We start from the raw sequence: 12,775 nt of genomic DNA, 5'->3' as shown, positions 1-12,775 counted from the left end.
GAAGAGGCAGGAAAAAGAAGAAAAAGCATCTTTACTTCTCATGAAGTTTAGCAAAATACCTGTTTCCAAAGAATGATGCTTATTCAATCAGGGAGAATAATTCAGACTTTTATTTGCTTGCTCTTTAGGCTTGCCCCAAAGGGTTGGGTTATATTCTACTCCTCAGTGAACCAAGATAAAATAATAGATTCTTCTATGGACAGACATCAGTTGAGTGTTGTAGATTTAGCTTATGTGTTTCACTTCAGGCCTGTGACCGACAGCAAGCTCTAAATAAACTCACTCCCATGCATTTATTTATGGATAGCCAGCTAACATCTTCATACCGGGCTCCATTTCCAAACCTCAGAACTCATTAAAAGGCAAGTTAAAGCACATGAAGCGCGGATAAACCCACAGCGTAACAGCACGTGCTGAGTGCCCAAGCCACTGGTCTCTATTTCGTGCAGAGGGGCAAGGCACCAACCCATCAGCATCGGAGCAAAGCTGATCTCACAGCACCCTTCTAAGCCAGGCAGGCACTGGGCAGCCCCTTGGTGGCAGCTTCTAACAGTGTGACACACACACCCCCCCACCACGCCCACCCCGGTTTCTCTCCTGGAGACACCCGCTCTGTAATCCAAGGACACAGATTTTATAAAGGTCAACTGTTAACAAAAGCATTCAGCTAATATGTTTAGCCAGCGTAATTGGATTAAATTAAGATTACAGCTACTCCAGAGGGAGAAATACATTTCACACTTTTTTTTTTTTTAACCTTAAGGAAGTGTTTTTCTACCCTGAGAACTATAGGAGAAAAGGAAGGAGGGGTGAAAAGGGAACAATTCAGGGCGGGCGTGGGAAGACTAGGCCAAAGGGATACAATTAAAGATAAAAGGGAATCTCAAAACCAGGTGTGAGAAGGAGGGGAAACACTAAAGACCTTAGATCCAGAGATCTGCAGCAGCGGTCTCCCATCAGAGGAGAAACTCTGGTTTGGACTACACAAACCTTTTTGTCTCAACTTGTTTACAAGACACGAACAACACTGTTTTGCCCCTACTTTTGTGGTTAAAACACAACTTTCTCCTGTGAATGGATCAGGTTTGGTAGCAAGAGAACACAAACAGCGTCCTCTGGCCCCCCGCAGCAGCATGAGCCGGGTCCGTGTGTGTCGGGGTTGGGGGGGGGTTGCCAGAAATGACACATTCTCTTCGGTCTCACCCGTGCACCGTACCCAGGGGCAGTGCAGGACTATCCACTTCCTCCTGGAGAAACAGTGAAGGGCAGAGAGAGCGCTACAGGACAGTGATTTTGTCAGGCATGAAGCGGGCAGAAAGATCGAGAGAGAGAGAGTTACAGAGCAAAATATTTTAGAAGAGTTCCGAGGAGCCTGGGGAAGCTCCTGAGTGGTGGTTTTAGGAAACCCTGGGGAATGTTTAATTTCTGGCCAGATGTTACACGTCACTCAGCAAGCGCTTTCTTCCCCTTCCTGTTTTACAGACTTTGTAACAAGGTGCAGGACTGAAGTGGTATCTTCTCTCAATCTCTTCTTCCCTGACTTACAGACCAAAGATTTTATAGTGCCTTTTTCTTTGCACTAGAGATCCCAGCTGACTCAGTGTCTCTCTCCCATCTCCAATTATTGATGGTGCTTTCCAATACCAGACTTCCCTCAATTACTTTCCACAATAAGCATAAACCTTTGAAAAAAAATTTACAAAGTCTTGATTTGCATCACTTATTTCTACTATAGACACATATTCATTATTTGCAGTATTTGTACTAGTTTTTGTACAAATTTTGCACTGTTTGATCATCACAGCATGCAAACTGTTCTGACACAGCCTGTGGGACCTGCTAAGAAGCAGCAAGCCAAAGGATGCCAGCATCCCAAAGCTAGGGAAAGATAGGAAGCACAGAGACTAGGACAGTGACATGAAACTTGAGGAATCTGACTTCCATTTATTCTACTCAGGAGGAGTGTGAAAGCATCCTAAAGCACATTGTGGCTTATAGAATCATAGAATCTCCTGAGCTGGGAGGGACCCATAAGGATCAGTGAGTCCAAATCCTGGCTTCACCCAGGGCCAGCCGAGTCAGAGCATGTGACTGAGCACATCATCCAGATGCTTCTTGAACTCAACCAAGCTCGGTGCTGTAACCACTTTCCTGAGGAGCCTGTTCCAGTGCCCACTCACCCTCTCAGTAAAGATCCTCTTCCTAACCTAAACCTCCCCTGTCACAGTTTCATGCTGTTACCACAGGTTCTGTTGCTGATCAAAGAGAAGAGATGACTCCCTGCCCCTTCTCTCCCCCACGTCAGGAAGCCATAGACCATGATGAGGTCTCCCCTCAGCCTCTTCTTCTCCAGGCTAAACAAACTTCAGCCTCTCCCCACAAGACTTCCCCTCCGGACCCCTCACCATCCTTGTTGCCCTCTTCTGGACACACTTGAATAGTTTTGTATCTCTCTTGTACTGTGGTGCCCAAAACTGCACCCAGTACTGGAGGTGAGGCCACACCAGCGCAATGTAGAGCAGGACAACCGCCCCCCTGGACCAGCTGGCAATGCCATGCTTGATGCGCCCCAAGACACAGTTAGCACAAATCAATACATCCAGCAGGATGTATCAATAGGATCAAAGTCCTATTGATCTGAACTAGTCTCCTACATAGCCCTTCAGTGGAGACCTAAAATGTTTGGCATACACTTTGACCCCACTTTGTCTTTCAATGCTACAAGGAATTGCTGATACAGATACAACCATGGGTCCACTGCCGAGCGTAGACTGCCAAAAGTAGGTGGCAGCTCAACCCCTATGTAGTTACACCCTTTTAGCCTCAGTCCATTGTTTGTTTGGGTTTTTGGTTTTTTTTTAAAGTCATATAGCTACCACAATTAACACCAGAGACAAACCCACAAGAATGTCTTCCTAAGAACACTTGTGTCTATAGGAAAATAGTTTAAAACCTACTAGGATAAGCTGAGTATTTTCAAGCAGGCAGGCCCTGATGAAATCCACCATGCAACATTCAGTCCCAGGGATTAACTTTTAAGAGGCCGGAGGCAGGTATGCTTACAGAGGACTAGAAAAAGAACGAACGTGGGTTTATCATGAATTGGCAAAAAGGGGTGGAAAAGGTGCAATCATGAGATTATAAACCCATTCCTCTCACCAGGCTGTCTTGACCTCACAGCTACCCAGGTCTAACAGGTTGCTGCCACCACCTCTTCTCCTGCACCTTTCCTTCGTCTCGGAGCTCACCCTATTCCCCTGGTGCGGGCAGCTCCTGACTGATGAGTCCTCATGGGACCTCACAGAGAGCTTGGCTCAAGAGGCCACAATCAGCAGAAACCTAACCCTCCTCCAAAACTGAAGCAAGGAGCTTTCTGCTGGATTAGCCCCTTGTCAGGTGGGCTGCCAGACAGGAGCAGTGGGACCTCCTTCACCCCCACTGGGGCATCAGCATGGCATCCAAGCAGGCCCACTTTCGTGTCACACACCAGGTGACTTCAGTTCTTGGGGAAAGAAAGAAAAGTCAGTGCGTAAGGGCATAAGAGCGTGACAGACAGAGCGAAGTGCTAAGTGTTAGGTAACAGCCATCACGGGTTTCATCAAGATAGCAGAGAGGGAAGTGCTGTGGTGGGGGACAGACGGCATCAGCTTTTTGAAGACTGCACCACGTAACCAAAGCCCGGCTTTCTATGAGGCTTCTCTTTCGAAGCTCGAGGGAAGCAGCAGTAAAACGGCTTCTAATTCTTTCCAATGATAAAACCATGGAGCACAACTTTGCCAAGCTATGTGCATTTGGAATCTGTCTTGCTGTACTGCTGGATGCAAGGCAGCTGCACTGTGTGCCAGAGACCGGCCTACGAAAAACTCCCTTACCTGTGCTAGCTTCCGAAAACCCTCTGCCCAAAATACTTCTGCACCGGTTTGACAGGAGGGTGACCTGAGTCGGGCACGTGCCCCCCTCCTCCTCCTCAAAATCCCACATTTACAAACACTTTCAAAAATGTTTTAGTATGCATATAAAGGTTTATCAGCCAAAACTGTTTCAAACCGCAAGCGCCACAGCTCCTGGGCCTGCCCAGGCTGCGCACATTGTATCTGCCTGGAGGTTCTCTCCAGGCTGAGACATGGAGGTCCCTCTCTAGGGTGAGACACGGAGGTCCTCATCCCCTGCAGCCCCAGCAGGCATACTGGGGTGGGTTAGAGCAGCGGCAGCCTGACTTAAATACAAAAGGGACAAAAGCTTAATTCAGAATGAGAGCAGAAGTAACCTGGGACAAAGCCTCCCTGAGATGGGGACAGAAGACAAAATAGCTTATTTAAAAAAAAAAAATAAAGCAAAAACAAAGAGAATGAGGAGCTAGAAAGCCACTCCAGTTTCATGTTGACTAGGCAGGGAAAACAGGAAGATTGGAGATGACCAAGCTAGAATTAAATGGCGTGCATTGAGCGATAGCTGACGCTGGATCAAGCAGCAAGCCGCCTGTGTCTCCGCCAGCATCTCAGAGCGAGAACTAAGTTGGGCGAGTTAAGCAAGGGCAGATGACTAAGCCCAGGCGTCGTGTCTAGGAGATATTACAATTGCTAGGGGCAGATAAAATGGCAGCTTTTCTGCATGTTGCCACAATGCTGATATTTCTGGGTGGTGGATGCAAGCCCACCCAGAGAGCACAGATAAATTTTGACCGCAGCACAGAAGCCACACCACAGATGCTTTAACAATCCCCACACGCTTTCCATAGGCTTTCCTCCATGTTTTCAAAACTAAACAGTCGCCTGAGAACACAATTTAAAAGCCGAGGTTCCCAGGCATGAATGCTGGAAAGCAGTTCTGGAGGCCAGGAGCCGCAGAGAATGAAGCAAGCACTGTACTTGAAAGGGTGAATTAAGCTGGAGCTTGACGAGGGAGGCATACAAGAGAAGCAGCAAACAAAAAAGACACCTTGGGGTGAGCACACAGAAATATGAATTCATCTGCTAGGAAAATTTCTCCACTGAACAAGGCGATGCAGGCTATGCCTTTGGAACACGCTCACAGGAACAAACTCTGGTATGTGGAGAGGCCCAAGTGGCTGCCAGACGGCTGGAACCCAGCTGAGGGCATGGCAAACACCATGGCTCACACTGGAAAAATGGGGAGAGGTACAGAGGGGAAAGCAGAGGATCTCTCAAAAGGGCAGGGCCTGGGCTCTTCAGGCCAGCTCGCAAGCGAGGAAACGCTTGAGTTCAGTAAAAAGATGCAAGAGGACTGTCAGAGTTGCTGCCTTCAGACTCCCAGTGACAATTCCTCGTTTCATACCTATTTCTGTTGAACAATGAAGAGATACATTTGCAGTCTGAAGTCCTGGAAGGGAGAGGAGTTTCACTTTTCTATGAAGAAACATTTCCCTCAGTGGTCTCTGCAGATGCCAATGATTTGTACCATGCTACCCTTGGTTTCCATAGTTAATTCCAACAGCAGAAAACCATAAAAAAAGAGCATTTAAGAAAAGAATAGGAAGATAAGAAAACAGCTGGGAATTAAACTGCTTCGATGAAAACCCCTCAAAACCAAGTATGTTCTTTTAAAGGGGGGTTTCTAAAGTCCCCTCAACTCATCCCAAACGCATTACTTCTCTGTCGAAAGTATGCATTCCTGTACTACTCTACACAGAGGAACAAGACCAGGAATAGCACTTTAATGAAAACATGACCTCAAAATTAAATTCATAGCTCATTCATTAGACTGAGGTAGAAGGATATAAAAAGATACACAAAAGTAAAGCACTGAAAAGTTGAATAAATTGTAAAACCAACACAAGGAAGAACATTATTCTGAAATATTGGCTCTTATTAGCGAGGATTATTAGTTGAGTGGCAAGCAGCTGGTATTTAAAGTAACATTTAAAGAAGCATTTTAAAGAAAGTGAACACACAGCTTACAAGAAACATCCTGATCATCCCACTCCAACACAAAACCCTCAAATTTTCTTCTCAGAAAATGGCAACTGTAGTAAAAAGAAGACAAAAAAAATAAAAATCTTTTCCACTATACCAATTTGTGTTTCCTAAACCATCAGCTTATTTTTCAGCTTATCAGGTATGAGTTTATTATAGTTTTGACTGAGGGGAGATTCTTCTTTAGTTCCTGCACTGAAATCATTAATTCAGCTACAGTCAAATAATTTGTTTTTAATATAGACGAAAACTAAAAGAAAATGTACTTTGTACATCTTAATAAGGCTTATAATTCAATAGGAAGGACCTCACATGATTATAAAATTAAGCTACATTCTAATCAGCTGCAGCCCCATCTTTGTTTGGCTTTTGACATTGAGGCCTGAAGGGTAATAGCGTTACTCCAGTGAAGTTTCTTTCAAGGCCTAATTAAACCTTCCTACTTCCAATGACTCAAAGTATCATCTTCAAATATTTAAGATCTGGGTGGCCAAGTTTCAGCAGCAGATTCTTGTTTGAAAGGAGGACCCAAGCCGGAACCACTTAGCTACGGCTCTCCCTTCTCAGGGTTAATGCACAGAAAGGAGCAACACAAGGGTCACGAGTGCCTCCCAGTCACTGCTGCAGAACCTCACACACCACCAGTTCCAACACGGACTGAAAGGCTTACAGTAGCTGTCAGCTGTGCTCGCTCCAGCGTTCGCAGCGCTGCGCAGTCAAGGCCCGCCACCTCATCCCAATATGGCAGTTCACACTTGTCTCATCTCTGTCCCGCCTGAACAAGAGGACGTTTTCAACCGCTTTTAAGTGAAACACCGTGACCTGAACCAGACCAAGAAAGCAGCGACACGCAGCAGTGAGAAACGGCGGTTTCTTCCTAGACCTACGGCGGGTTGTTTTCACTGAAGGAGGATCGTCATTGCAAGGTACTAATCCCCTTCAATCTTCACCCCGATGTCTCCAGGAGACCCGACCCGCCAGAAGGTCAGGAGTATCTCAGAGTCACCACCCCTGGCATGACTCGGACACTGAGGTAAGCAGAGAACCCGTTGGATGTTACTCCATTTTCTGTTCATCGGCCTACTCGGGTGCCATGGGATGGGCCAACACCCCACGCCAGGCTTGCACTCAGTACTGGAGCTGCTGCTGAAGTGTGTGGCTTATCTTGTTCTCCTACACCGGGTGCAGTACTTCATATTTTCTTTGCCCTAGAAGGGGAAGGACATTACACCACTTGTGCAAGAAATAAACCAAAGCATAAGCCACGTTCCAGGCCCCAAACCAAGAGAATTACACCTATGCTGCATAGGAAATGAATCATCTGAGATCTTTCTATTGCAATGTTTTCCACCAAATATGAAACAATTACTTCTTACTGGAAGCAATAGCTTTGCACTGTGCTAAGCTTGAAGGCTCCAGTTACTGCTTCATGTTGAAATATGAAAAGCTCTTTTTCAGGAAACTGCACCCAGTTTTCATCTCAACTGCTGAACTGCCCAAGGTGAGGGGTGCACATGTGCCTGAGCAGTCCTGAAAACGGCTCCATGCAACAGCTGCTCCCTTCTCTGAGCTGCAGCTGCCTGGCTGAGGTGGAAGCTCCAGGGACAAAACCTCCAGTAAATATGCTGACAAATAGCCTCAGCTCATATGCAGACACACAAACAGACCAACCAGTATCTGGCTGGGGGCATCCTGACTGCAAATTTTGGGGATGGGTGAGTGGAGCAGGACAGTTACCCTCCCGTTCCCTGGGAAGCATGGATAACCCTTAGCCACCAGCAGGCTTTAGCAACAGCCTGGTCCTACAGACTGATGTCAAAGTTAACAGCCATCCTCACAGAGATACCGCTTCAGCAGTGCTGCTGCCTCCAGAGCAAAGCTCGTGGGTTTTCAGTTGTAGTTCACAACAGTAATTTCTCACCACAGACATCCTTTGAAGGAAACAAGACTCTCATAAAACAGGCCTGACACCGAACTTTGAAACTGATGGCAAGTGAGCTGGGAGGCAGGACATGGCAACAGACTGGCTGCACAAGACTTCTGGGTTTAATTTCATTGTCTTGCATTTCTGAGGAACAATTACACCAACCCAGGTCCACCTTTAACGTTCCCCATCGAGATCAAACTAAGCCAAATAAGAAAGCAATAGTTTAAATTCACACTGTGTGCAGACAGGGTGCCATCTCTTCACGTGGCTGCAGAGCTGCTTGCAGGGCTGCAGAGCTTCTTACAGCATTTCAGCCTTCTGACCAATGAGGCTAAAACTGACTTGGACCAAGGGAAACAAAGCTTCCATAGTATTTTAAGGTTGGTCCCAAAGAAAAAGCATCACAGAGCAGCCAGTCTCAAAAATATAGCCTAGAGATTATTTTGTCTTTTTGTATTTAAGGGTTATTTTTTAAAGTACTATTTTTAAAAAGTCATTAACTTCAACATAAGATTGTGATTGGATTAGTTCCACTGAGTGGCTTCCACTCTATGTGTGGAAATCAGCAGAGCTACTTAAAAAAATCCAAAACTTTGAAACACTGTCAGTTGTCTGCCAAATTGTCTACTAAACCAACGAGCTCTGGGAGCAGGGAGGAAGGACATTAAGGCAGCTGGAGAATAGGATAGGATGAACTTCCTTAGAGGCAACTCCAATAAATGCCATGAAGTACCCGATACACAGGTTAAAAACTCAAGTAGTGGTACACTGGGTGCATATACTATCACAATAATAAGGAGGAGCATTAACTTCTTACAGAAAACGCAGAATATAGTCATAAAACTCTCTAGGAAGACAGAATTAATAAAATTTTATAAGTGCAAAGTGAAAAGGGAGGAGAAGGAGCACTCTCAAAGCCACGCCTGCAATATCTTGGTGTAGGTGCACTGCAATGATGCAAGATGGGGCTTGCATCACAAAGTTCACTCGCTAAATTGCCAGCCTAAGCCACAGAATCTCCAGCTTTGTTTTGCTTGGATCCAGGACACCTACAAGAAAGGATGGTATTTGCGGAATTACACCAGTGACGTTTCTGGAGTGCAACTTTTCTTGTCTGCGCAGGTCTGTGGTTTGAAATTTCCCACCCTGGCACCCCAAACCTTCCTGTGCTCCACACAAAATACCCATACCACGTTGTGGCAGAACTGTGCCAAGGGACTGCATCATTTTACTTGCTGACAGACAATTCACAGGGAAGCAACTCATCTCACCACTCATTTTTTAGAGAATTTATAAGAGGATCCACATGCAAAAGCTTCAGAAATTAGAGCAGAGAACCACAAACTGGGTGACAGTAACTTTTAAGCACTCAGATGCACAGGAGTGTTAGTGTTGGATATTCATGGCCCCCAGAGGAGGGGAATCCTTTCTTTAAAAAGTAGGCACCAATCTCAGCTCTGCATTTTCACTGCCTGAGGCGCCGTGGTTCTTACATCTAAGTACTTGTTCAATCAATGTAATTAGTTATGAGAAGTGAGATCTAAAGTAGTAAAACCTTTTATTTTGAAGCACTTCCTTAACCTCGTTCCATGCAAGTATGAAAAACACAGAGCTGGATTCCCCCAAAAGTAATAAATGTACTTTGAATCCCTTCAGGGTGATAAAAATATTATACAGATTCCAAAGGACATTGTGAGAGTTGACAAAAAAATACTGAGGAGAGGACCAGATCCAGATAAGATTAGCATTTACAGAGCCAAACAAGGAGAAACAACAGAGGCCCATAAGCATTTACTGTAAGGCAGGGTAGCTCTGTATGTTATGTAAACTGAGGGGTTTAGTTCACTTGAAGGAAACACCAACATTGCCCAAACAGATTAACTCCAAGAAGTTATTTCTGCACCTACAACTATCTATAATGCTGACACTGTGTGAAGAGATGGATTTATCACTCACAAGTTAACTAGGTACTTTTAAAATGAAATTACTGGTGTTGCTAGAAAAAAAAACACACCCAAACCCTTGAGTAACCTTGGAAGAAGTTAACATAATAACCTCCTCCCTATATCTAACCTCCCAGTAACTAAAATAAATAACAGGTGCCCAAGACACAGGAAACAAAGTTTACATTTCCAAAACAACTATACATATATAGAGTTTGGGAAATGAAGAGCTTCCCTCTGGTTGAGATGGAGGTGGCCCAGGAGCATCTCAAAGGGATTAACACACAGAAAACCATGGGCCCGGATGGGATGCTCCTGAGGGAGCTGGCAGAGGTGATTGCTGACAGGTCTTGGAGAACAGGAGAAGTGCCTGAAGACTGGAGGATAGCCAATATCACTCCAGTCTTTAAAAAGGGCAAGAAGGAGGATTCCAGCAACTATAGGCCAGTCAGCCTCACTTCTGTCCCTGGAAAGGTGATGGAACAGCTTGTTCTGGATGCCATCTCCAAGCAATTGGATGAGAAGGTCATGAGGAGTAGTCAGCACGGATTCACCAAGGGGAAATCTTACTCGTCCAATCTCATAGCCTTCTATGATCTCATCACCGGCTGGGTAGATGGAGGGAGAGCAGTGGATGTCATCTGCCTTGACTTCAGCGAGGCTTTTGATACTGTCTCCCATGACATCCTGATAGCAAAGCTGAGAGAGCATGGGATAGATGAGTGGACAGTGAGGTGGGTTGAGAACTGGCTGTCAGACCAAGCTCAGAGAGTGGAGCAGAATCTGACTGGAGGCCTGTGACTAGTGGTGTTCCCCAGGGCTCGGTGTTGGGGCCAGTCCTGTTTAACATCTTCATTGACAACCTTGATGAGGGAATAGCATCCACCCTCAGCAAGTACCCAATGATACAAAGCTGGGAGGAGTGGCTGACACGCAGGAACACTGCGTGAACACAGCGAGACCTGGACAGGCTGGAGAGCTGGGCAGGGAGAAACCAGATGAGGTTCAACAAAAGCAGGTCTAGAGTCTTGCACCTGGGGAAGAATAACTGTCTGTATCAGTACAGGCTGGGGAATGACCTACTGGAGAAGAGCTCTATGGAGAAGGACCTGGGGGTCCTGGTTGATGACAGGTTGGCCATGAGCCAGCAGTGTGCCCTGGTGGCTAAGAAAGCCAATGGGATCCTGGGGTGCATCAGGAGGAGTGTAGCCAGCAGGTCGAAGGAGGTGATCCTCCCCCTCTACTCTGCCCTGGTCAGGCCCCACCTGAAGTATTGTGTCCAGTTCTGGGCTCCCTGGTACAAAAAAGACAGGGATCTCCTCGATAGAGTCCAGAGAAGGGCTGTGAAGATGATTAAAGGCCTGGAGCATCTCCCCTATGAGGAAAGTCTGAGTGAGCTGGGACTGTTCAGCCTGGAGAAAAGACGACTAAGGGGGAACCTTATTAATGCTTATAAATACCTTAAGTATGGGATACATGGGGAAAAGGCTGGCCCCTTTTCAGTGGTCTGTGGAGACAGGACAGGGGGCAATGGCTCGAAGTTGGAGCACAGGAAGTTCCCCACCAACATGCAGAAGAACTTTTTCACAGTGAGGGTGACAGAGCCCTGGCACAGGCTGCCCAGGGAGGTGGTGGAGTCTCCTTCTCTGGAGATATTCAAGACCTGTCTAGACGCCTATCTGTGCAATATGAGCTAGGGAGCTGCTTTGGCAGGGGGGTTGGACCCGATGATCTCTTGAGGACCCTTCCAAACCCTATGATTCTATGATTCTATATCTAGAAGCAGTCAGATGGAAGGTTCCAAATCAGCAGAAAACAGATAAAAGCATGTAAGAGAGAGAGGGGGAGACAATCCTAGGCAGCAGGGACCTTGAGACCCTGCCCCCCATTGTGTCTGACAGCTCCCTTCATCCTAGATCAGGAGCTGGTATTGCCACCAGAAGGTTTCTTCACAGCACATTGCTTTGACTACATTTTTTACCTAGCCTGGGTGAGAGCCTAAACTCTAGGAACTCCCGATTTCGACCCTCCCCACATCAAGGTGAGCAGCTGTTGCATGTACTCTCATTTCACCAGTTGGTTTGGCAGCAGGCAGGCAGCTTATGTGGCCAGAACACCACAAAGGTAGCCGAGCTCCTGATGTTTTAAATTCTGTGTCATTTAAATTCTGTGTCACAAAGAACAACTAATCCACTGAGCCTTTGCTGTGATGCACATCCTAGCTGGCAGTATGTTATCACTCCATCAGCCACACCAAGGAGCAGAACAACCTGGGAGTGCTGGCAAAACAAAGAAAAATTATTTGGTTCAAACAGCAAGTTTCACTTATTCCCAGTAACACAGAGGGAATAAAACCAAGATGACAAACAGCAGCTCTTAAGAAAAGCTAATGAGTGTGGTAGACAAGACAGTTTCTTTTTCACATCTTGGTAAGTTCTGTCATGCCATGGACAGGGCACTCTAAAAAGCTGATATGAAAGCCTAATTTATAAATCAAGATTCACAGAATCATCAAGGAAAAGACCTCAAGTTCATCTAGTCCAACCATCGCCCTACCACCTATATTACTAACTAAATCATGTCCCTAAGTAAGTCAGCCAACCTTTCCTTAAACACACCCGAGGGACAGTGACTCCACATCCCTGGGCAACCCACTCCAATGCCCAACTGAGAAGAAATTTCTCCTCATTTTTAACTTGAGCCTCCCCCGGTGCAACTTGCAGCCATTCCCTCTTGTCCTATCACTAGTTACCTGTGAGAAGAGGCTGAACCCCAGCTCAACACAACCTCCTTTCAGGTGGTTGTAGAGAGCAATAAGGTCTCCCCTGAGCCTCTTCTCCAGACTAAACAGTCACAGTTCCCTCAGCTGCTCCACATAAGGCTTGTGTTCCAGCCGCTTCACCAGCCTGGCTGCCCTTCTCTGGACACACTCCAGGGCCTTGATGTGTTTCTTGTAGTGAGGGACCCCTAAC

The 12,775-nt window shown here is 46.2% G+C and overlaps 1 protein-coding gene across 1 annotated transcript in view; it reads right to left on the bottom strand.

The window, feature by feature from the left end:
- Positions 1-12,775, bottom strand: part of E2F3 (E2F transcription factor 3) — a gene marked incomplete at its 3' end in the record, with an annotated part of 45,282 nt that overhangs the window by 11,748 nt on the left and 20,759 nt on the right. The gene's annotated exons all lie outside the window — the stretch shown is intronic.

This window comes from Gallinula chloropus (assembly GCF_964237585.1).
Source record: "Gallinula chloropus genome assembly, chromosome: 2".
Classification (NCBI taxonomy): Eukaryota; Metazoa; Chordata; class Aves; order Gruiformes; family Rallidae; genus Gallinula; species Gallinula chloropus.
The sequence above is the reverse complement of the archived record's forward strand: the minus strand, read 5'-3'. Positions and strand labels throughout refer to the sequence as shown.